The sequence below is a fragment of the Polypterus senegalus genome, chromosome 5, assembly GCF_016835505.1.
Source record: "Polypterus senegalus isolate Bchr_013 chromosome 5, ASM1683550v1, whole genome shotgun sequence".
NCBI lineage: Eukaryota > Metazoa > Chordata > Cladistia > Polypteriformes > Polypteridae > Polypterus > Polypterus senegalus.
In genome coordinates this window covers 154,022,653-154,046,604 of record NC_053158.1, presented here as the reverse complement: position 1 = coordinate 154,046,604, position 23,952 = coordinate 154,022,653, and the positions used below count along the sequence as shown (strand labels likewise).

Below are 23,952 nucleotides of genomic sequence, written 5' to 3'. Positions count from 1 at the left end.
TCCACAGAGCGTCTTGCTGGGACCTTAAACATGAGACTTTGTGCCAACAGATTGACCCAGGACTGTCTCGTGATGATGCAGAATATGAGATTCTTGCAAGACATGCCCTACTTATAATCAATATCAAATAAGCCCAGAGGCAGCAAAACATTCAGTCGTCTAAAGTGTACCGCTGCCCCGGGAGAACAACTCACCCCAGGTTACCACACGATTAGAAAACTGCTGGAGTAAAGCAGTTCAATGTCGAAAATCTATCGGGCAACATGACCAACGCTCGTCCTTTTATTTGACCCCTCACCACAAGTCCCAGCTCAGCATTAAAATACAAGCCATATCACAAAATGAAGAGGCAAAAGAATAACACATATATATTTCTGTCTATTATTATCTTCTTGGAAGACATTTAAAAGATCCGCAAGACCAAAGAGACTTGCCACGGTGCGCCTCGTGGGGACCGTAAACATGAGACATTGTGCCAAGAGATTGACCCAGGATCGTCTCGCGATGACGTAGAACATGAGATTCTTGCAAGACACGCCCTACTTACAATCTATCAAATAGGACAACGGAGCAGCAAAACATTCAGTCTTGTGAAGGATTTGAGCACATACAGATACAGGGTTTCAGCGCATATAAAGCGTATAAGGACATATGTTATAAATGAAACATCGACGAATAAGCAAAGAAGAAATCAGAACGGAGAAAAGAGACTCAAAAGCATTGGAAAGGAAAAAGAAAAATAATCTAGGTGCAAATTCAGAAAATAAGGCAAGTAATTATCAGCCTGTAACAAGTGGAAATTAAACAAAGGACGTCCAATCGGGCTCAGAATTAAAAGACAGTAAAAGACAAAGTAGAACTTGCACATGCAAAGCAGATTATGAAAGCAGAGCATTCGAAAAGCTCAAAAAATCCCAAAAAGTATGCGCAATTCAAATGTGGAGAAAGTTAAAGAATATGAAAGTAGGAAAATTAGAAAGTATAAAAAAAAGTAAAGATCGCAGTAGCGCCAAACAAATGGAAATTAATACTCGAAAAAGGGGAGATGATCACCACGGACCAGGTGTCATTGAAAAAAGCAGGACAAAGAGAGGTCCGAGGTAAAAGGCAGAGTAGAAAACAAAGTGAAATGTCATAAAGAGGTTAAAAAACAAAAGGGGGCCAAACACCAGCAGAGCAGGTTAGAGATAATTCAGGATAGGTTTCTCTGTTTGGAATTTCAGCACAGACAAAGCAATCTACGTCATCAGCAGTTAATAATTGTTTTGGCAAAGTAACCAATAAATGCATGTGAGGTAAACTCCATTTTTGAAATTCTCTTGACTTAAACTTCAAAGCCTTACAGTATTTACATACTTCTGACATATCACCTATGTCCATATATTCATTATCTATTCGCCTTTTCCTTATTTCTCCGGGTAATAATTTCTGGTTTTTTGCGCTAATGTGAAGTTTATTTTTTGGGACACTTTTGTTTTTTTGCTGCTTTCATATTCTGTATCTTGCTCTGCACGTGTTTCGCGCCTACATTTTTTTAGGGTCTTTTGAATTCCAGTTTTCATTATCTCTAATGTGACAAAGTCATTAAGCACATGTCTCACTGACCTCATTTAAAAGATTTAGCATATTTGGACTCAAAAGATTCCAAATATTGTTTTTAAAGAAGTTCTGAAATAAAAGTGAAACTAATGAAATAGCAACAATTCAAAGAAAAAAAGTGCCGGAAAACCAAACATGGGGGTTGGCGAGCGAAACGAGCAGGGGGCAAAGCCCTCTAGTTACATATAAAAAAACTTACAAAACAATTACATAGCAATCAAAACCACCCCTCCCGGTTTAGGAGCACGATGTTCATGAATAGGAGAACCCAGTTTGTCCAAATATGTTTACTGTCCTTACTGTTTAGGGCAAAGCGAAATCCTACCGGAATACGGCAGCCGTCGAGCCGATAACAAAAAAGTTCAATCCTACCGGTCCAAGGAATCGTCGGCGAAACCAAAGAAAAAAAAAAAAAGAGTCCGTCCTTCAGAGATGTGTCTCCCTTGTATCGCTGAGTGAACACGAAAAAAACCTTTTTCCATCAGATATTTTTCTTGGTGCTACCTCGTCTCTTCTCTTTGCTCCACCTCAGGATGTCTCTCTGTCTCCCCTTCTTTTCTGGTTTTTAAGTCTTCAGCACCAACCGCCCTGACTGTGTTATGACCTCCCCCCTAAGGGTGTATTTACAGTGTCCACTTTCCCTGCAATGCACCCTAAGGAGCAGCAAACTGCCCACAGAATAATAGCACATGTGGCATCCGCTACAAAAGGATTTGAGCACACACAGATCCAGGGCTTTCAGTGCATATAAAGCGTATAAGGAAGGACACTACGTTTATAAATGAAACGTCGATGACCTAAGTGAAGAAGAAAGCAGCGTGAAGAAAAAAGACTCAAAAGTGTTGGAGAGAAAAAAGAGCAAAAAAGAAAAAGAATAATCTAGGTGCAAATTCATGAAATAAAGAAAGTAATTATCAGCCCGGAACAAGTGGAACTGGGTAAAAAAAGCACGTCCAATCGGGCTCAGAATTAAAAGACAAAGTAAAAAAGAAAGTAAAGATCGCAGTAGCGCAAACAAACTAACTCATTTAACTATGCACCTGTCTAACTTTGGTTTTGCACAATAATCACTGTGTGTATTGTACCTTAAAACTTAATTCTACTTTATTCACATAATTTTACTTATTATGTTCTACTATACTGTTATCTTTCAATCTATGACTTTTTGTAAATCTAACTGATATTCATCTAACTTGCACAGTTTTTGATAAGCGGATAAGGATGCATTTCACTGCGTGTTGTCCTGTATAACTATGCATGTGACACATAAAGAATCTTGAGACTTGCAAAAATGGAGTTTACTGCGCATGGTTACTTTGTAAAAAAAAAATATTAACTGCTGATGATGTAGATCGTTTTGTCTGTGCTGAAATTCCAAACAAAGAAATCTATCATGAATTATGGTACAAAGTCATTAAACATATGTCTCACTGACCTCATTAAAAAGATTCAGCATATTGGGACTCTCAAGATTCCAAATATTGTTTTTACAGAAGTTCTGAAATAAAAGTGAAGCTAATGAAACAGCAACAATTCAAAGAAAAAAAAAAATCTTAAGTGTGTACCCGGAAAACCAAACACAGAGGTTGACGAGCAAAGCGAGCAGGGGGCAAAGCCCCCAGTAGTTTAAATAAATGAAGTGACATGTACCCAAAATTCTGATCTGACCCTGGGTTCTTCATTATCGCGAGCATAACAACTTTCTGATCTAAGAACAAGGAGGTCAACTGGACCAAAATGGCATTGGCAACAAATTCAAATGAGACACTAAAAAGAAAAGGAAGAAAAAGCTGGTTCTATTATCATTCCGTTTTAATTTTCCCACAGTTGGAAAGGAACACTAAGTAAAGCAATTGTGTCTCAGCAAGTCATTAGTCTCAAGTGCAATATTCATTTCAGCTCAATACATTTGCACCAGACCTTCCACAAATAATTCTGAACATCAAATGTGTGAATGTGATAGCGCTAACATTTCAAGCATTCTTAGCCAGGGAACACAAGACAGTTGCTGGCAGGCATTTTAAACACTTCCTAACTGGGTTGCCTGGAATTCAGTACATTCTCAAGTTAACAACTGTTTTGATAGTATTATGTTAAAATTGATTAAAAATAAATGTAACCCTAAGAATGCATGGGTGTTTACAAGCAATAGATAGTTTATTTAGATGATATTAACTGAATAAGAATAAAATAACAACTGGTAGCATTTTTAGTTGGGGCCAGAAATGACTTTGTGTGATGATGTCTTTAGTTCAGTGTCAGGGCACCAGGTGCACTGAGGTCAGACCACCGGTCTGATTTACTCTGCATTGTCTCATATGGAAGAAACGGCAATTGATCCTAGTCTGCCAGTTCCTTTGTCAGGTCAATGAAACCACAGAATGTTTTTGATAATTCTGCCTGCTCCTGACTCTGTGTAAGAAATTGACAGAGTTGCTGGTGTCTCGGTATCTTCATTCAGCTTATGAAAGTGTTAGAGGAGGTCACTGATTAGTTATATTTGTATAATGTTTGCAGTTTTTTCTAAGTAATACTTCAGTTTCAGCAAAATTAACTCTTTTTATTGGTTCATGTTTTGAAAAGCCTTGATTGCTTTGTATTATCTTCCAATTTCGGTATGGTTCAGTTCACAAAAGATGGACTGAACAATCAAGATTTATCTCTGAATTTATTAGTAGTTACAGACTATTTGGACGACCACATTTTTCCTAGTTGATTTTGGATGATGGCACATTGAGGATTGTAATATCTGCTGCATTAGGAAAAGTCTGGCAACACTGCAACTTCTAACACTCCTTAACTTAAAGCTGAGAGAATGGCAATTTGTTTGCAAGGATCAAGCCTGGCCCTTAGTACAGTGAATTTTATAATTACTTTTTATATTGTTTTGACCATTTAAAGTAAAGTAAGTTCTATACTTTTACAATTGCAACCCAGGCAAATAAATGTGTTGCTTAGGATCCCATGGTAGGTCATGGATCAGAAACAGAATTCACTTCATTGGCCAGGACACTAATGTGTACTAGGAATGTTTCATTGGTTCAACATACAAGGACAACATGGAATACAAAAGATAAATATGAAAAGATAAAATATAAAATGATATACAGTACTGTAACATGATAAAATATGATGGAGCTTACAAGGCCAATACAAAAAAATAAAGAGAAAATGTCCAGGCTATCTAGTGCACAGGTATACATGAAGGCAACTGAACTAGCACACTTGTAAAAAGTGTTAAAATTCATTAATTTCTTTTAATCAACAAAATAGCTTGATGAATTCTGATTCTTTTTCTCCAGGAACATGATTTTTTAATTTAAAAAACTGATTAATTTAGTGGAAACAAATTAAGTGCACCTTGTCTTAAAGGGCCATGAACTGCATGGTACACATTTGGATGCAAGGGATCATTTTCTGACAGGCAGAAACAAACATTTACAGTTGATTGACTTTAAAGGAGAATTTTTTTTCAGTGTTCTCTATGGTGTGTTGGTAAAATAGGGAGATAACATAACAAGATTTCCAAGGGACAGCTGTCTTTTGCTGCTAATCAAAACTACAATATTTTTCTGTTCAGAAATTGTGTGAATTATTTAAAAGGTAAGACATTTCTAGCATATTATCTAGACTTTGTAAATGCTCATAAACGTGGGACTTTACCTGAATCCACTCAAGCTAGAACTAAACTACAAAAAGGTTCCTAAAGCTTGAAATGAAATGTATACATAAAATGACAATTTAAGTATAATTATTAAAGTGTGCAGGAAAGGGTCCATTTAAGGAGGTATGACAATCCATAATCAATAAATTAAGTCTAGCTTAACATGTTCAGTAACACTTACCCACTTCCTGTAGCTTGGGGTAGAAGGCTCTGATCGAACAGTCACAAACTAACTTTCACACAAATCTTTAGAATGTGAGAGGATATTAACAGAAAGCCCAATGCAAACACAAGATGGTAACCGGGCATTGATTCAAATAGCGCTCAGCAGCTGTAAGCCAGCAGCATTGATTAAACTCTGGGCTACCTGAAGTTATTGATTGAAAATCAGTAAAGGTTAACAAAGGCAAATCTGAAATAAAGATATTTTTTAATATTTCAAATGGCATCAGTAGATCATAAGAATATAACCAACAACCTATAATATGAATCCTCTCTCCCTCAATTATTTCCATTCCATTCAACTTACAAAAATATGTTAAATCAATGGTGTAAACAGAGATATAGGTTAATAAAATAAACAAAATAATTTTAAAATGAGGGTCCGATATCAATCTGGCTCTATTTTAAATGATATACAGGTGATAAAAATTGTGCATTTACCGTGGGATAAATCCTTCTGTCACATACAAATGAATGCATGATGTGTTCCCAAGAACAATGAAAGAAAAAACTACAATGAAAACAGTCAAAAAATTGCAGTACTTTCAGTACAACTTAGCCTGAGTAGAAATGTGGTGACAAGAACAGGCCACTCAGTCCAACAAGTGCATCCATCCTATTCATCTAGAATGTCTAAAATAATATCAAGTCTAGATCTGAAGGTCACTAAAGTCCTACTCTCCGCCACACTACTTGAAATTTATTCCATGTGTCTATCATTTTTTTTGTGTAATGAAAACTTTCTAATATTTGTGCAAAATCAGTCCAGCTGTGTTGCTGTGTTGTTGTTGCAGAATTTATATGAAGGTAATAATGGGTATCCAAGGTACCAATTCATTTCATTATTTTAAACAATTCAATTATATTACCTCTTGATCTCTGCTTGCTTAAACTGAAATGGTTCATCTCCTTCAATCTTTCCTCATACATCATACCCATTAGTCTCTGAATCTGCCTAGTCACTCTTATCCAAACTTTCTCTAGTGCTTCTATGTCTTTTTTGTAATATGGAGACCAAACAGACAGTACTCCCCGTATAACTTGAGCGTAACCTCCTTTGACTTATACTGCACACATCGTGATAGACAGTATAACCTATCATCCTATTAGCCTTCTTGATCATTTCTGTACACTGTCTTGATGTAGACAGTGATGAGCCCACTATGGCTCCTAGGTCCTCCTTCTCATATGGTGTACTTTGAAGTTTCAGATCTCACACTGTGTATTTAAATTACATATTTTTACCTACTACAACTAATACTTTATAGTTACTTACATTATGATTATGTAAATAATACAAACAGGATAAAAAGTGACGAAAGTGATTTGATGTCATTTGTTTTTACTTTTTGCACTGTTGTTAGAATCAGAGAGTAAGATTAAGTTAACATGATTTTTGATGTTTAAATTCAAGCTCAAATGTCACTTTTGAGTTAAGTATTCTTTACTTTATAATTTGCCATTTGCCTTTAATTCAGAAAGAATTCAGGAAGTGTTTAACTGAGCTTGGCTAGTTTAAAAACACACAATACCCATACATTATTAAAATAAAGGAATTTATGTGATTCTTTGTTAGCAATGTAGACTTCTAGTACATCACATTTTAAAATTGCTCTGGTAAACCACATGTCAAATTTAGCCATGAAAATGAGAACTTATTTTGAAATTAATATTTTTAGGACTCTACTGGTAAATGTATTCATAGACAAGTCAAACAGTAAAAATCTAAAACATGCTCCTTCAATGTACTGAGTACTCAGAGTTTCTTAATACTATACTAGGCCAAAAGTCATTCAGGAATAAAGGTTAGAAGTACTGAGCAAACTGTGATGAATGTCATTGCAGAAAGTAATACAAGATGGCAGGGATTACAGCAGTTATGTTTCAGGAAAACTCAGTCCGAGTCACGCCTTGACATCGTCATGTGAAGGTGAGTTGCTAACTTAAGACAGGAAGAAGACTCAGAGGTAGAGGAGATTTTAGCTGCCCGAGTGTCTTTCTAGCTATGTGTACTGTATGCTACTGTTGCCTTATTTATATCATGTTCCTTCTTTCTTAACTTAGATTTGTCTGTGACCTAGAGCTAAAAAAAAACGTTGAAGCAATCACCTAAAGAAAGGACTATGCATCCACTCTGACTGCTACTCACATGAATTCCCTTGTTAAATACCACAGGACAGAGAAAAGGGAAGAGCTACTAAAAGGGGTCTGACGGCAACCACTTACATTTATAGTATCACTTGCAGACGTGTACTTTCTATGCACTGCATTGATTTTCATCATTTGTGGTGGAATTGGTGGCTCTTAGTGGAAACGCCATACTGGCTCCTACAACAAATTGCTGAACTAAACTGTGTATGACTTTTTTTTTTGGCCACAATCTGCTATTGTGCTCATTTAGTCATACACTTTTTTTTAAAATTTTGATTTAATATACTTTATCAATCCCTGAGGGGAAATTATCTTTTTGCATGACCTTGGGAAGTCAAAGCGCAGGGTCAGTCATTATACAGCACCACTGGAGCAATTTTCAGGTTATGGGCTTTGCTCAAGGGCCCAACAGAGTATGATCCCTTCTGGCAGTAATGGGATTTGAACCAGCAACCTTCCAGATACCAGCGCAGATCCATTGCCTCAGAGCCAGTTAACAGATCAACAAAATCTCTAATTCAGTTTCATTTCTTCACAAACGACTCATTCAGTTTGTTTGAAAGGTCTTCAGCTGTTTTTCCAGGATATTGCCGAATAGGAAGTGTGACGGAGTTCCAGTACATACTAGTTGAAGAAAGAGGTCACAGACTTTAAATTTCACCTGCAAGAAATGTGAAGCATGTCCTCCACTAATAAAACATTATTTCAGTATCTCAGTTTAACTAATGACTTGTTGATGTCAGCTTTTCTAATTGTAATGTAAAATGTTGCAGTCCTATAGGTTGATGTTCAAGACCAAGGGAGATCCTAAACTCAATGTACTTCATTTTACAAAGGTGAAGTGGCATTCACACAAAGAAAACTGTTGCACAAGATTACATTCCAGTCAACACACATGTCAGCAGTCTTTCTGGGAAAAAAAAATAGGGCAATATTTAGCTTCATATTTTATAACAGACAACCTACATGTAGCAGTGATAAGCCTAGGTGATTTCTGGTAGAACATACTGTATTATGGTTAAATATTGTTTTACATTTTATTTCCGAGCTTGTAAAAGTTTAGCTCTTGAGATGACCTCATTTGTACTCTGCCTTACCCCAAAGTAATTCTTTAATTGGTCTATTGAAATAATGGTTCCTTACGTCATTCCATTAAATACCAAAAACACAGTGAAAACTCCCAATACTTCATTTTACCATCTCAATTCTGCATCTGAAGATTCCACACCAGATTTTGTAAGCTTAGATAGTTGTATGCAATGTGTCATGGTGAAATGAAGTCAAAGTCACAAAATAATGACAATGTCTACCCCACCCAAAACATTTTTTCAAAAAAATGGATTTTTAATGAAGGAATAACAGTTCAACTAATGGACCTTTTTAATGTTTTTTTGATTAGTCAAAGGTGAAAGCTGATGTTTACTAGGGATTTTAAACAAGTAATGCATTACCTGACATCTACAGGGAAACTCTTGAGTGTCCAGGTTGTGTAAGATTTTATGTGATCACAGATTGCTTGCATTTTCCCTTCTCTTCTGTAAGCAGGTTTGGTTCAAAAGTCAATGTGGTGTAGATCTTGGTTCAAAAGCCAATGTGGTGTAGATCTTTAGCTCTAGTTTACTCATCACTGCTCATCCTGGCCTTCTTAATTCCTTGGTTGCTCCTGGATGGAACCCCTCACTTCACCGTATTCTTTGTCATCAGGAAAGTGTACAGACAAAGACAGAGAATGCAGATTGAAATAAAATTTAACAGCTGCCAAGGTGCCTCCTTAAATCAGGAAAACTGAAATGGTGATCGAGCTCAATGTAGCACCAAAAATGAATGTGGAGTCTACTCTACCAGAAAGTAACCATACACAATGGCAATGCAAGCACTGCTTTCAGGACATTAACAAATACAATTAGTAACATATGGGATTTAGTTAAGTTTTTCAAATTTCAATGTGTTGCACTTGTAGTTTCTGTTCTAGGTCTTTCTCATAGAATTTGATATACTATAAAGTGATATCTGATATGAAAAACATTTCATTAATGTTAAAGAGTATAATATAGGATCTTTACTTTGGTATAGCACAGTTTGTGAGAGACAATGTTTTCACTGAATTTATCAAAACGTATATTTTGTTTGTAATAATGCTAGTGAAGTCAACATGTGGAACAGCACTAAATGTTTACACAGTTTCTGAATTGTGCATTACATAATTACAATGATCAAAGATTAATCCTTATTTATGACTTGTTTGGGCAAATTATCAGTATGTATAGTGCAGTTAGTTTGATTGTGACTGGCATATAATATATAGTTTATTATTTTCAACTTGCATAGTGCAAAAATGAATAAGCCAACATATAAGATGTTTGTTTGAAGTGATATCTAGATGACTAGAAATTGTAAGCAAAGTTATTCTTCATGTTTTAGTTATTATGCAAAATGGGCTGAATGACAAAGACTTTTCCAGTAACTAAAAATGTATAAAATGATGCCATTTCCATTCAGCAATCAACTCTGTGAATGTGCGGAGTATGTGATACTAACGTTTCTGGAAAAAAAAAACTTATGTGTGGATTTCAGATGTTTGAGTCAAAATGTATACGGTCATTTTATGACTGGGGTCCCCAACTCAGGTCCTGGAGGGCTACCGTGGCTGCAGGTTTTCATTTTAATCCTTTCCTTAATTTGTGACCTGTTTTTGCTGCTAATTAAATCCTTTTTCTTTTATTTTAATTGCCTTGTTTTTTTAAGATTTGTTCCCCTGAATTTTTTCATCATTCCACTAAATTGCTTCAGTTCTTTCCTTAAATGGCACCCAAACAGAAAGTCAGGGCCTCAAACTCCAACCAATTTCACTCTTACCGGTTGCTTAATGAGGTGCCAATTCTTGTATTAATTAAACCCGTTCTTTAATTCCATGGCTTGTTGCTGCTCTCATTGTGCAATAGCATACATTTCCAAAATTGTTGATTTCTCTTTTCTAAGAGTACTGTTAAAATGTTTTGGGGAGCTGAGCAGATCAGCATTCCTGACACCTTCATCTTTCTTTATTTTCACACGTGTGATGGGCACAGTTTGCTGGTCATGTTTTGGCTCATTTTGTATCTCATTATTGTTTGGCTGCTAAGTAAGGAAAACAGAACAGTCTGAATCTTCAAGAAAATGAATGCAAAAGAAGTTAGTTAGCAGCAAAAACAGGTTACTAATTTAGAAAAGGGTTAGAATGAAAAACTGCCAGCCCCTGCAGCCCTCCAGGACTGAAGTTGTGGACCCCTGTTTTAGGATATACTGTACAGCTGTATTTTCCTTTTCCTGTCCTAAAGATGTTCAGGTTGACTAAGTTGGCCTGGTATGAGAAAGTCTGGGTGCATCTGTGCTCTGCAATGGACTGGCACGTTCTCTAAGACTGGTAGTGACATTATGCTTAGTCCTTGGGAAGGCCTATGAACCTGAAATTGATGAGCAGCTTCAGGAAATGAACTGTTGTACAGCTGTTTCCCTACCACCCAAATGTCACATGATATTAAATGGTTACTTTAAAGTTGTCCAAAGATGAGCAAGTCGGGTGTGATGCTCCCAACTTCCAGTCACTGCCTTGTGCCCATTGTTGCAAGAACAGACTTTGGCTCCACACAACCCTGTGCAGCATTAACCAGATTTAAAGCAACTGATGGATGAATATACAACTGTACACTGTAGATCTGTATATTTCCTTATTTTTTTAAAGCATTTATAAAAAGAGCTGTACAGAAAATTGCCATTTAAAAATAAAGCTTTTTGAAAAATATTTTGCTTGTAATACTCCAAATTTGTAAAAAAGGAGAAATATTTTTTCTTTTTTTAGAAAAATTCTAAAAAATCTACAAAAAAGTAGTTTGAAGTAATATTTTAAAAATTCTTGCAATATAGACCACTGCATGTGGTAGTAGGAAGGCTTCTGTCTGTTAGTGGGTTTCCACTGCTGAGCCTTGACCCAGTCCACTCTTTGTAACTGGGAACAGGAGAGTGTTATTGGCTGTATAGACAGATGGGGAGAACAAAGAAAGTTAGAGCAGGTAACTATGAACAAATAGAGTGCATACAAAGAGTGCCATAGAGAGACAAAATTCATTTTGAGTCCTGTCAGCAAGGAAAGACTGGCAAACAAGCCCAGCAATGAATTACTAATGTACTGTAAGAATGTGCATAACTCATTGGCGTAAAGAAGAGGTGGCTGTGAGTGCATTCACAGACGGAGAGAAAGAAGAGATAACAAAGTGTTAATAGGAGAGCCACCCAAGATGACAGATGGGCCCCAATAAGAGCATCATGTTAGTGTGGTGCAGCAATTATAGCATGCATTCAGTACTTACTAAAAAGATCTTGACCATTATGATCTAGCAGTATTCAGAATCATCCATCTGAAATATCTTCAAAGTATGCCCATGTTGGATGTTAGATGTGAGATTAATAATGCAATGCCTGAACCTAAATATCCAACAGTTTTTGTGAGGAATGATGTGCTTCTCAAACACCGCCAGTGGGATGCTACATATCTCTCAGAAGCTCATCAATAATTAAGAAAGTGTTTCCTTTAAATCACCTGCCTGTAGAGATCCTCAATTGTATTTCTCCTAATAGGACTGTTGGAAGACAAAGTGTTAGGCAACTGAGGGTCCACAAAAGTCAAAGCAGTTGAAGTGTTTTGGACCAAAAGGATTACCCAATGTATTTCTGGGATCTAAACACACCAGCTACAGATCAATGGGTTGAGTAATGTATTGGTTCTTGAGTGTTCTTGTATAAAATTGTATGCATAACAACATCTAATATAAAAAAAACCATAATGGATCCTAATTATGACTCTTCCTAATTTCTGCCATTGAGACAGTTTGAGATCCCTCATCCTCATTATCCTGACCATACAAGATAATATAACACTTTGCATGTAACTTTGGTGTTCAGTTATACATGTGAATTAAAATGAAGGTCATGTCCTGTTGAGGTTAACTACACAAGTCATGTCCTGGTGTTGCAGGTCAAATAGAAATATTAAAGAGAAATACGGTGGTTTGAGTGGACAATAGAGTACTAATAAGCCTTATCTTTTATTTTTCCTATTTCTGTTTTCTTTTAATAAACACTTGATATGTTAACTATTTCAAGGCTACATGACATCTTTTTTTAATATGTTTCCTTTTATATTTGATTTTAGTACATATTTTAGGACGTTGCAATTATTAATGCCACACAAATCCATTGACTGATTGCTGTCCATATGAAATTTACACACACTCCCTGTGTTTGCAGAGGTTTTCTCAGGGTGCTCTAGTTTTCTACCACAACACAAAGATATAGTGTCCTGGTAGGAGTAATTGTGCATGGTGGGTCGGGGGTGCCCATAAGTAGACTGACCACTTGTCCAGATTGATCCTTGCCTTGCATCCAATGTTGGTAAAACTCTGTTACCCTTGACCCCAAAATGGAGGAAATGCATTCTTTGTAGACATGAATGCTTTATTTAGAGTTCAGTTTTTACAGGGTGCATATATTAGCTGACACAATTTTAGGACACCCTTGAAATGGGTCTTGATAAATTATCAGCATTTGTCATGAAGCTACATAGAGCCTGTATCTTTATGAATGAATATTTTATCTAGAATTACTCTGATTCATCCTGAGGTTCACCTTCAGTTAATTTCCTGTGTAGGTGTCAGTACTTTGGTTTCACACAAGCATTGAAGATGATTTAGAAACAAGTAAAAAAATAAGTATGATAAACAGCACAATGAGGATGCAAATTCAAGTGGAAGTAACGAAGAGGACCTTTTATTCTATTGTAAATACTCTTGATTAAAAGTAATTGCATGTCCATATTGGACTTGCATCTGCATCGTTGTATAATTGCTGAATGCCTCTCCTCCCACCATGAAAAATGGTAGTGGTCACTACTAGAAAACCAAAAGAGAACTTAGCTCACTGCACTCTTTCAAAATGAACGTCTTGTATGTATTATTTGCTGTGACATCAGCCAAACATTCTAAATGGTTCTAGGATGCAGTCCAGACTGTAATGTACATGTCACCAGTTTTTGGACCCTCGTCACCGAGGACAGGTGCAGAAGGTATTTCAGTCATGTATGGTTAGTCATCTGGCCCCAGTCCCTTCTGACTTCCAGAAGCAGTGATTGATTCAGCCTGATGGAATACCAGTTAAAGTGCTCTCCAAAAATAGCACCCTGGCTTCATCATCCCAACGTAGCTGCCTACTCAGTGATAAAAATCAGCTGCTGCAAGGGAGGGAGCTGCAAAAGAGAAGTGGTAGGGATAGCAAAGCAGGACAGAGAGCTGAGCACAGCTCCCAAATAGAGGACTTGTACACGACACACGGGACCTTCTAACTGCTGGAGGAAAAGGGAAAAGGACACAGACTAGTAAGTACGCTACTTCTGCATGGTTGTGTTAGATGTGACCGTGTACATAAACAGGCTTAATTTGGGGATGTGAACTGAAGTTTATTATAAAGACTGTAGCAGAGGAAAAAAATGTTTAATTCTGAATGCCAGATTTCAATTTCTTTTATTATGAAAATTGTCATTTCATAACTTTAAATCAATATGATTTTTTTTTCCAAGTAACTGGTATGGAAAGATTTTAATGTGCAAAAGTGACAGTATTAGGAGATTAAACCCATACATTTACAATTCATTTTGAGACTCCCAAGTCAAAATTCTAGAGAATTCATAGAGCATCTCTTTGTATTGGACGACATACTCTCACAAAATCACAACTTGAGTGTCCTGCTTTATGATTCATTAATTAAATCGTATTATCAGTAATATAATTGGATCATTCTTACATAGTGTATCATAACTTGTATTTTTCCATTTACAATATTACCAAACAGTAAATAATAATAATAATGTGTATCAAGTGTTTTTTACAATGAGTTTATTAGCTCATTCATTTACAGAAATTAATATTTCAAATAGATTCAATGAAAAAAAGTTTTCAAGATTTGAATCACTTTGGAACTACTGGCTTTAATTGTAATTTCCTTGGATGTGAATCCCATGTAAAAAAAAACATTTGCGATATTCACACCGATTTTTGGCTCAAGCCAGGCCTGAATAAAGACCACCCTGGTAGCAATAACAAAAATGGGAAAATAAAGTTACTGCATTGATGAGAAAGTTCTACTTTTTATCATGTATCTCAAAACCGATAGCTTGGAAATCATATTGAAATTAACATTTTCAGGGCTTAGCAAGTTAAAGATGTTCATAAATACGACAAAGAATAAAAACCGAAACATTTTTGGCATTCAGCTTTTTAATTAAAACTCTTGTTATTTTAAAAGCACTTTTTTATTATACAGTAATGGTGTCAGTTATATAACATGATAATTTCAATATATTCTTTTTGATAATAAGCAGTATCCCAAATGAATATATAGGTTCAATATTACAAAACCGTTAATAATGATAATTCTTTTTAATAATCACCTAGAGTACCAATACAGCAGTGCCAGCCAGACTTCAGATTAAACCGGTAACAATGGTCAAAAATCTAAGTATAGTCATTATATCAAAGAGACACATCAGCGTCACCACACAGAAGGCAGTTTAACTCTCTCAGTTGACCAGATTGCTTTGGACTCTGAGAGAGGGAAGCGTGCAGACTCCACACATAATGAACCATAGAACTGCAAAGCTGTGCCACCCTTTCTGTGTAAATATAATCGGGTAATAGACCTAAAGAGAACTGCTTTGGAAGAATAGTAATAGTAATAGTAATAATCAGAAAACGATATAGCACGTGTGAATGTGAGTCGAAAAGAGACATAGTAGCCAGAGATGTCTAATGCACTCTATCTGCATCACAGTGGTGATTCTTGCTGTCTCTCTAGAATCCCAGGTGTGAGTCTTAGCCCAGTAATTACCCATGTGGCATTGCAGGATTACTTTTTGTCATGGATGGATTTTCCTCCTGCACTTACAAAGTTTGAGGTGTGTGTAGGTTTTTGTTGGACTTACCTTAGGTGTCCTATCCAATTAAGGGCCCTGACTTGCTCCAGATGTTATTGAGATAGGCTCTGTCTTTCAGACACTCTAAAAATAAAAAAGTGGGTTAAGGAAATGGATGGATGTATACAAACATACATATATACAAATATATACAAATATATATATATATATAGACAGTATTTTTTGCTTACATATTTTGCAGAGCCACATGCTGTCATTAAAAACTGGTTCTTTTGTCTCATATCCTATCAGTAATGGAAGAAACGCTTCAAAAACTTATAAAAAATAAATACAATAGCATTTCGCCTGACTTTAAATTTAGGTTTAACTTTTTAAAACAAGTTGCTGCCAAGGCACTGTAAGGCAGAATATCCAAGACTGGGCAACATCAGCAAATTTCTTGTTTATGGTTGAAGTCTTCATTCTTCCATTGCACCCACCAGGCTTGGTTTGTACTAAAGATCCAAAACATGAATGACTCAAGAGGAACTGCACAGATGTTAACCTTGGTGGCAGACAGACAGCCATTGAGTAACAGAGTGTGGTGGCTGCCCTTTGACATCTTACTCAAATAATGTTTACCAGAATTAGGGGCAGTCCAATTAGAAAAGAAACATCATCCAGAATTCTTGATGATATTTAAACAAATGTAAAGTTTGTACATCAAGTCATTAACGCTTGTCCTCCTTATCTGTAAGATTTATTGACTTATTAAGAAATTTGTTTAACATTATTTAGCTTATTTAAAGAAATCTTGTCAAGTTCATTTTGCTTACCCCAAAAGTGTTTTTTTTTCGTTTGCTAAGTAAAGGCAAAACCACTCCATTTGAAGTTTTATTTTTGCATAAGCATATTTTGCATCACAGAGCTTTGTATCTATTTTGTGTTGTAGTTTGTCTCTAGATGTTTAAATTTCAAATGGGCCTTAGTTTGCAGTTTATATAGCGTGTAACATCTTTTACATGTGCTAGTAAACTGTAGTGCTCTGAAAGAACCAAAATGGAGAGAATATGCAGTGGGATGAGAACCACACCATAGTGGGTGGAGTTTTTTGGCAGCAAAGCTAACCGTACCGTGATTGTGCCTCACCATACATAAGACAGCTATAGTTAATGTGCATCTTTTCTTCACACCTTTTGTTTTAGAGAAATTATTTTTAGTTTAATATTGTTCTTTCTGACATTTCCATGCTGTATGCCACACTCCCGTTCAATATATTTGTGTGTGTATATATATATTATATATATATACCACACAGAGCATAAAATATGCATATATGGTAAATATGTTTCCAGGCTAACAGAGCTTCAGGCTATTCCCAGAGCACCATACTGGATATATACATATATATTTTATATATTTCCTATTTATTTGATTTCTTATTATTACTGCTGCCTTAAATCAAGGAGGCTGGGGTTCACCTCCTAAGTCCTCCCTGTGTTAAGTTTGCATTTTCTCTCCATGTCTGTTTGGTTTTCCTCCCACAGTCCATAGACATGCAGGTTAGGTGAATTGACATTGCAAAATTGACTAATGTTTCTGTTTACCCTGTGATGGACTACCAGGGATTTTTTTCCTGCCCTGTGCATGATGCTTGCTTGGATAGGCTCCAGTTTCCCCATGTCTCTAACCAAGATAAGCAGGGTTAGAAAATGGATGGATGGATGGACATAAAGTAAGAAAATTATTTGAGTGTAAACCAATTAGGTGTCAGCATATGTCTGAATAAAGACATGTGTACTATAGAAGGAGTGAAAACCTTGGAAGAGCCTAAGATGAACCCAAGGAAAAAACATGATACAAAGAGAAGCCTGTCCAGTTTGGAGCTAAATAATAGAGCAATGCTTTACCCCCAGTGGTGATATACCACAAAGTTGAGTTAAAATTAAAAATAAACATTCAAAACTATGATCTCTTTTAAAAATGTTCTTAAATGTAAAACTTTAATCAGCTCTCCAGTTTTCATATAAGCTGGAATTCCAGCCACAAATAGGAAATGACCCAGAGATTCCTTTTATCATTAAAACATGATAACCGGTGTTCTTTTATTTAAGAGACATCTCCAGTTGTGGGCTGCAGAGTACTGGAGCCTATACTAGTCAGAAACTTTGTTAACATATTGACATCCTTTCCATGTGTTTCTGATTTTTATACTTGTTTATATTTTTGTCATTATTTCATGACAACATGACATTACTATTTTGTGAATGGGTATTGCAATTTTTGTGTTAGGGATGTGTCACATTGCTATATGTCACCACATTGACATTAAAAAGGGGGCAACAAACATTAGGTCTCATCTGAACTTGACACTAGTACTACAATGAAAAGGTAAATGCTTTGGTGTTGCTCTTGTCTTCTTGTTTTTATGTTAGACTATAAATTGTTATTATTAATTTAATGCCTTTCACACAAACACGTGTGTGTGTGTATATATATATATATATATATATATATATATATATATATATATATATATATATGTGTGTGTGTGTGTGTGTGTGTGTGTGTGTGTGTGTAATGTGGTGCTTGAACCTTTTCTGGCTACACATTCACAGTTCTTTTATGTTATTTGCAAGGCCATTGTTTGTGAGAAAATGGTTGACAGCCTTTATTGGCATGGTGACACCATTTAAAATCAAATTTGCCTGGAACTTCTAGCATATCTTAAATTGCTGCAGTTTGGTGCACTGAGATGCTGTGCAAAAATCTTCATGCATTTTTCAGAACATTTATTTCAAAGGAGGAGCAGGAGATTCCTTTGCAGGGATGTGACAGCAAGGCAGCTGAAGGTTTTATAGCCTCACCAGCTGCATTCTGGGATTTTCTGAACAGCTGTAAGTGATTGAGGCATCTTCACATATTTGAGCTGGGAATAGCACATTCCTGTTGGGCTGACAATTGCCAGATCACTTGACACCACCGGAATCTAAAACAAACAATGGCAACCTGGCGTTCAGCGACTGCCCCTACCTTAAGGATGACATTCTAAACTTTAACTCAGTAAAATCTCGTTGAAGCTGCAGTAGGAATACAAGCAGGGAAATGTGGACAGCTGATCATCGCTCCCACAGATGATGGGAGACTTTACAAATAGATCTCTGACTGCTCAAAAGACTGATGAAACTGGCAAAATGTTAATTATGCAGCTCACCCAGTCTTTGTTGGATGGTGAATTTTTAAAGTAATGCATTTCAACAGCACTGCTTATAGTCTGACTTTGCATTACTGAATGTTTCAGAGGTAAAATCTGGAACTACAGTTTAAAGTCTCAGCTGTTAGGAATTCAAAGCATACTGTGAAAAACTCAGATCCCACTGTCCATTGACACAGTACAAGAAGAGTCTTCTATACTGTATAATAATAACACTGTAGGTAGGATAGACTTAGGCAGAAGCTTAGTACTTTGTCATGGCCAATGCATGTGTGAAGTTTTAATATTTTCCCTGTATCTTGTGGGTACCTCTCCAAGGTTTCAGTTTTCTTCCCAAATTTAAATATGTACGAGTTTGACTGATTGGAGTGTGTTAACTGGCTCAGCATGTGTAACTGCGCGAGTGTGGGTGAGTTTGCCTGTGGCGGGCTCCATCAATGCAGACAAGGCTGCCAGTTAGGACCTGCTTTTCCATCACCGCAGAATGAATTAAGCAGGATATAAAGAAAAAAATAAAAAACAAACTTCCACACTGAAAACGAGAGAAGGTGAAAGACACAATGTTTCAGCTACATAGCCTTCACCAAGAGTGCAACTGAAAAGAAAAAGCAGGTAACTTATATAGGAGGGGAAGTAAAGGACAAGGCCAATGGCAGATGAAAGGAGAAAATGTAAGAGCAGGCAAGAAAAAGCAGCCATTAGAGAACATGAAGATGAGAGGTTATAGTTACTTGGTAATTGAGGCCTTGAGAAATATGTGATTCCAATCTGAGAGTTAGCTTAACGTCTTCTTTTTTTACTTTGAAAAATGTCTTTGAATTTCTGTGAAAGAACACAAACAAAAAGATCAGTGTGGCTCTGATCAAGAGATATGAAGTGTTCCACAGTAGTGTTTTGTGAGGTCTTAACAGTGCAAGAAGAGTAGGATAGGTGGAATATTTATATGTAAAATGCCATTTATAGTGCAACATAATGAGAAGTCAAGCAAAATGACACCTTTTATTAGATAACTAAAAAGATTAAAATATGCAAGCTTTCAAGGCAACTCAGGACCCTTCTGCCTTGAAAGCTTGCATATTGTAATCTTTTTAGTTAGCCAATAAAAGGTGTCATTTTGCTTGACTTCTCATTACGTCCATAATGGCTAACACGGTACAACACCCGAGTACTCGTGCAACATAAGAAATTGGTTTACCAAGTGTTTATAAGGAGCAACAGCTTCTTGTCTTATATATATTAGACAGCACTAATCTTAATCAAATCACTGTCTCTGTGGAGTTTACATGTCTTCCCCATGTTTACATGGGGTTTCTTCATCCAACATCCCAAAGATAAGCTTACTAGATTGGTCATGTGTAAATCTGTGTGCTTCTGAGATGGATTGGCATCCTCTCCAGTGTTGGTTCCTGCCTAATGTCCAGTGATGCCAAGATAAACTCTGGGCTCAGGCTACCATGAATTGGATTAAGCAGTTTGTAGAATTTAATGTTATGTTAGTTATACATGATAAACAGATCATATGTGTTTTAAATGATTTCTTAGGCTCGCAGTATAAGTCAGGCTAGAATACTAACCGAACGTTTTGTCAGTGATGTGCAAAGACCTTCTCTTGGGCAGTAGCTCAAAAGGGGAGAAGGGGCACTATAAAGGACATTATTTGTTACATTTTAATCTTGGATTAAAATAAAAGTTAATTTTTCACAGGAATCACCATTATACTATTCACAACCCTTTCTCTGTGATTGTTGATTATGTTAGATTATCAAGAAGGTCACTATACCTCCTCTACTCTGCCTACTGTTTATTTTCCTAATGTAGCACATATTAACAAAACAAAACAGTATATAATGGAATTCCCATGTAGCTTCCTGAATATCGTATAGACCTTAACAGCAAGAGTTCACATTAAGTCAAAGGCTTTTTTCCCTATATAGATGTGTCAGATATTCAGGAATCCACTAGACCTGATCATCTTGTATGATATGCAACCATTTTTTGTGCATGAAGCATTCAGCAAGGAAAGTACATGTTTTATGCTCCAGAACCCTCGCGTACAATGCAAGATGATTTTATATGTATTGTGTCTATTGTATTAAGGGCTCTCAGTAACAAAAATGAGGTTTGTCTGCTTTTGGGCTTTATAGGAAAATCTGCTCTTTGGATCCTAAGTTTTGATAGATTGCAATAGCTTCCTTTGTTAATAGTGATATATATATATATATATATATATATATATATATATATATATATATATATATATATATATATATATATATATATATATATATATATATCAACAGAATCAGAACTTCAAAAAGATGTTCTTGTCCTCATTGATTTCTGAATTCAGACTTAACCAAACTGAGCTTGGAAAAACTTTGTTTAGCAGGTGATGTTTATACCAGTAATGTGGCATTGATTTTTAGCAACTGAAACAGTGATGGGGAACACTCAGATTGCCTTAAAAATCTGTGAATATATCCAGCATTAGTTGAACTCTGTTCTTTAGGCTGCTGTATGTAGAATAAAATACTTCCAGCTCTGTCAGCATACCTGACCCGACTGAGCTTGAATGGCACTGCCAAATCTGAAACCCAAAACTGGTCCCTTGGTGATGTGCTCACATGAGACACCAGCAGTTGATGGTGTTTTGCTTTGATGGAATAAGCTTGATTTGGTAGGCAGAAGATGCTGTGCGCTGTGAAAAACAGCTCATTTATAAATTGCTAATACATTTTGAAGATAGGGAGTTAGCTGATAAGTGTGTCAAGCCAATTACAAATGCAGGCATTATAAGCAAAGTGAATGTGTGGGACATTATCTTCCACATCATAGCATCTTACAAACCACAATCAGTACACAAATATTTATTAAGGATCCTTGTGGAATAAATAGCAAAAAGTATCATAGGCCATATTTCATTTTCATATGTGACAGAAAATAATAGTTAATCTAACCAGGCTCTAACAAGGCACATGGCTTGTGATCAGAAGTAATCAGTTAGTTTCTAATGTGCGGAAAATGCCAGTTAGACCAGAGAGAGTAATGGGACTTCTTTGTCACCCCTTTGTGCATGTGCCTGGGTCTTGTAGCTCTCACGTTCAGTCCTCTTACAAGATGCTTTGCTGCCCACCTGTCTGCTAGTGCCAAATCAGTGTACCCAGACAAGTATCAAGTATTTGAAAGTTTACATTTTGTCCATTGTTTTTAGTATATTTGCATAATCTCATTCCACCTAGAATATGAATGAGACACAATTACAATTTTTCTAGAATGCCAACTCAACGTATTGCACTCAGATACATATTCAGTACCATACACACAGGACACTGTATTTTGTAGACAGATTCATGACTCTAAATGATGTTTCCTTCTGGAGGGAAATCAGAACATCCAAAAGAAAATTCTGTCTTAATAACTCTTCAGAAAATAATTCCCTGATCTCTCCATATTTATGTATATATAGTACTCTATCTATACATACACATAGTATATATTTTTATATATATAGACTAATTAGATATGGGGAACTAAAGAGAGACAGACTGATGGGACTTCATCTAGCAGTGTCAGTAGCATCACCAGCAAAGCCACACGTCTAAACAAACAGATGAGCGCAACCTGCTGTGTGAGGCAGTTGACAAGGTCAGCCCGGCTTAAGTAGAGTTATTGACATTTATTCTTTATGCTCATCCATCTATAAAAATTGCCTAAGACCCAAACCAAGAGTGGCGCCACTCTGCAGCAGATCTTTTGTTCACTCAGAGCTTATGGCATAAAACACGGACTAGATATTTTTTAGCAACAAATTGATACAGCAGGTCCCCTCTTTGTTACATCAGGTTATAAAACCAAATTCCTCTTTGACGTGAGGTCTCGGCATTGAGTGTTGTCTACATGGCAGAATCCAGTGGGAGAAATAAGCACAAGAGAAAATGTATCACATTAGCAAATTTTATTAATCAGTAAAGCTTGTGATTTTCATTGTTGATCTCCATGAAATAAAGCTGACCAGATTTTAGGTCTACAGGAAACGCATACAAAATCAGGTATCTGCTGGGTATGCTGTATTTGGTTTTAAATCAATGACTCTAAAGGGGAATCAAGGAGAACACTTAGACTGGATTTTCCATCAAAATGAAATTTACACACTTATGCATTTTCCCTGATGTCCTATCTAGGGTTGCTTTCATGTTATGTGTCTCATTATAAATTTTGTATTAATGTTAGGTTAGAGTTGCATTTATATCTTAGTGTTTATTCATTCATTAATTTATTTATGCAATTGCATCAATGCCCTATCCAAAGATGGTTCCTGCCTTATTCCTAGTGCTGCTAGGAAAGTCTTCACTCCTGAAATGCTGAACTAAACTAGGGAGATTTTCGATGAATGGATTATTATAAAGCAATGTAGACAAACCTGAGTAAGGCAATTAGTCAACTGTCTGAAGTGCAACCCTGCTATTCCCAGTAAACATTTTTCAATGTATTATTTTTTTCATTCACTAACACTCCAAGAGCAGAAGTGGGCTTTATATTATGTATTTTCTGTTTTCACATTAGACACCTTAATGACACTGCATCTGTAGTATTGTGTGCAATTCTGGTCAACGTGCTACAAGAAAGAAAGAGCAGCACTTGAAGCTGTGCAAAGAAGAGCAACCAGGTGCATCCCATGACTTAAGGACAGGACCTACTCTGACAGACTTAAGCTCATGCCACATTAGATGACTTTTCCACTGATTTTCACTGTTAGCCTTCATTTACATAATTTTAGCCGGTCAGAGGCAGTCATCGGTGTGCTCCTGTAAAAACGATTGCCTAATGTGACATATCTAGCAACTTGCTAGGATAACATCAAACTGGTAGCAGAAGCGGTCTCTTTGTATGTGAGATCTGAAAACCAATGAGAGTTTAGCTGGCAGTACAATGTATAGAATTCAGCAATGAGGAGGCTGGACTCCCCATAGCTATTATCCCTTACAACACCAGCTCTGTCAGGCAGCACATGAGCTATTGATATCACAAACACATGTGTTTGCTGTCTCATAATTTACATTCCATAACTCAATGGAAAAAGAAATAAAGGGTAGAGATTGTTGCTGAACCTGCTGCATCTGATAACACTTTGTAAATCGCAGGCACCGTCAAGGAGCACGCTAT

At 36.3% G+C, this 23,952-nt stretch overlaps 1 protein-coding gene across 1 annotated transcript in view; it reads left to right on the top strand.

Annotated features, from left to right (window-relative positions):
- Positions 1-13,906: 13,906 nt before the first annotated feature.
- Positions 13,907-23,952, top strand: part of LOC120529601 (xin actin-binding repeat-containing protein 1) — a 32,409-nt gene continuing 22,363 nt past the window's right edge. Inside the window, 1 exon segment of the mRNA XM_039753525.1 lies at positions 13,907-14,042. The gene's annotated coding sequence lies outside the window, so the exon portion shown is untranslated.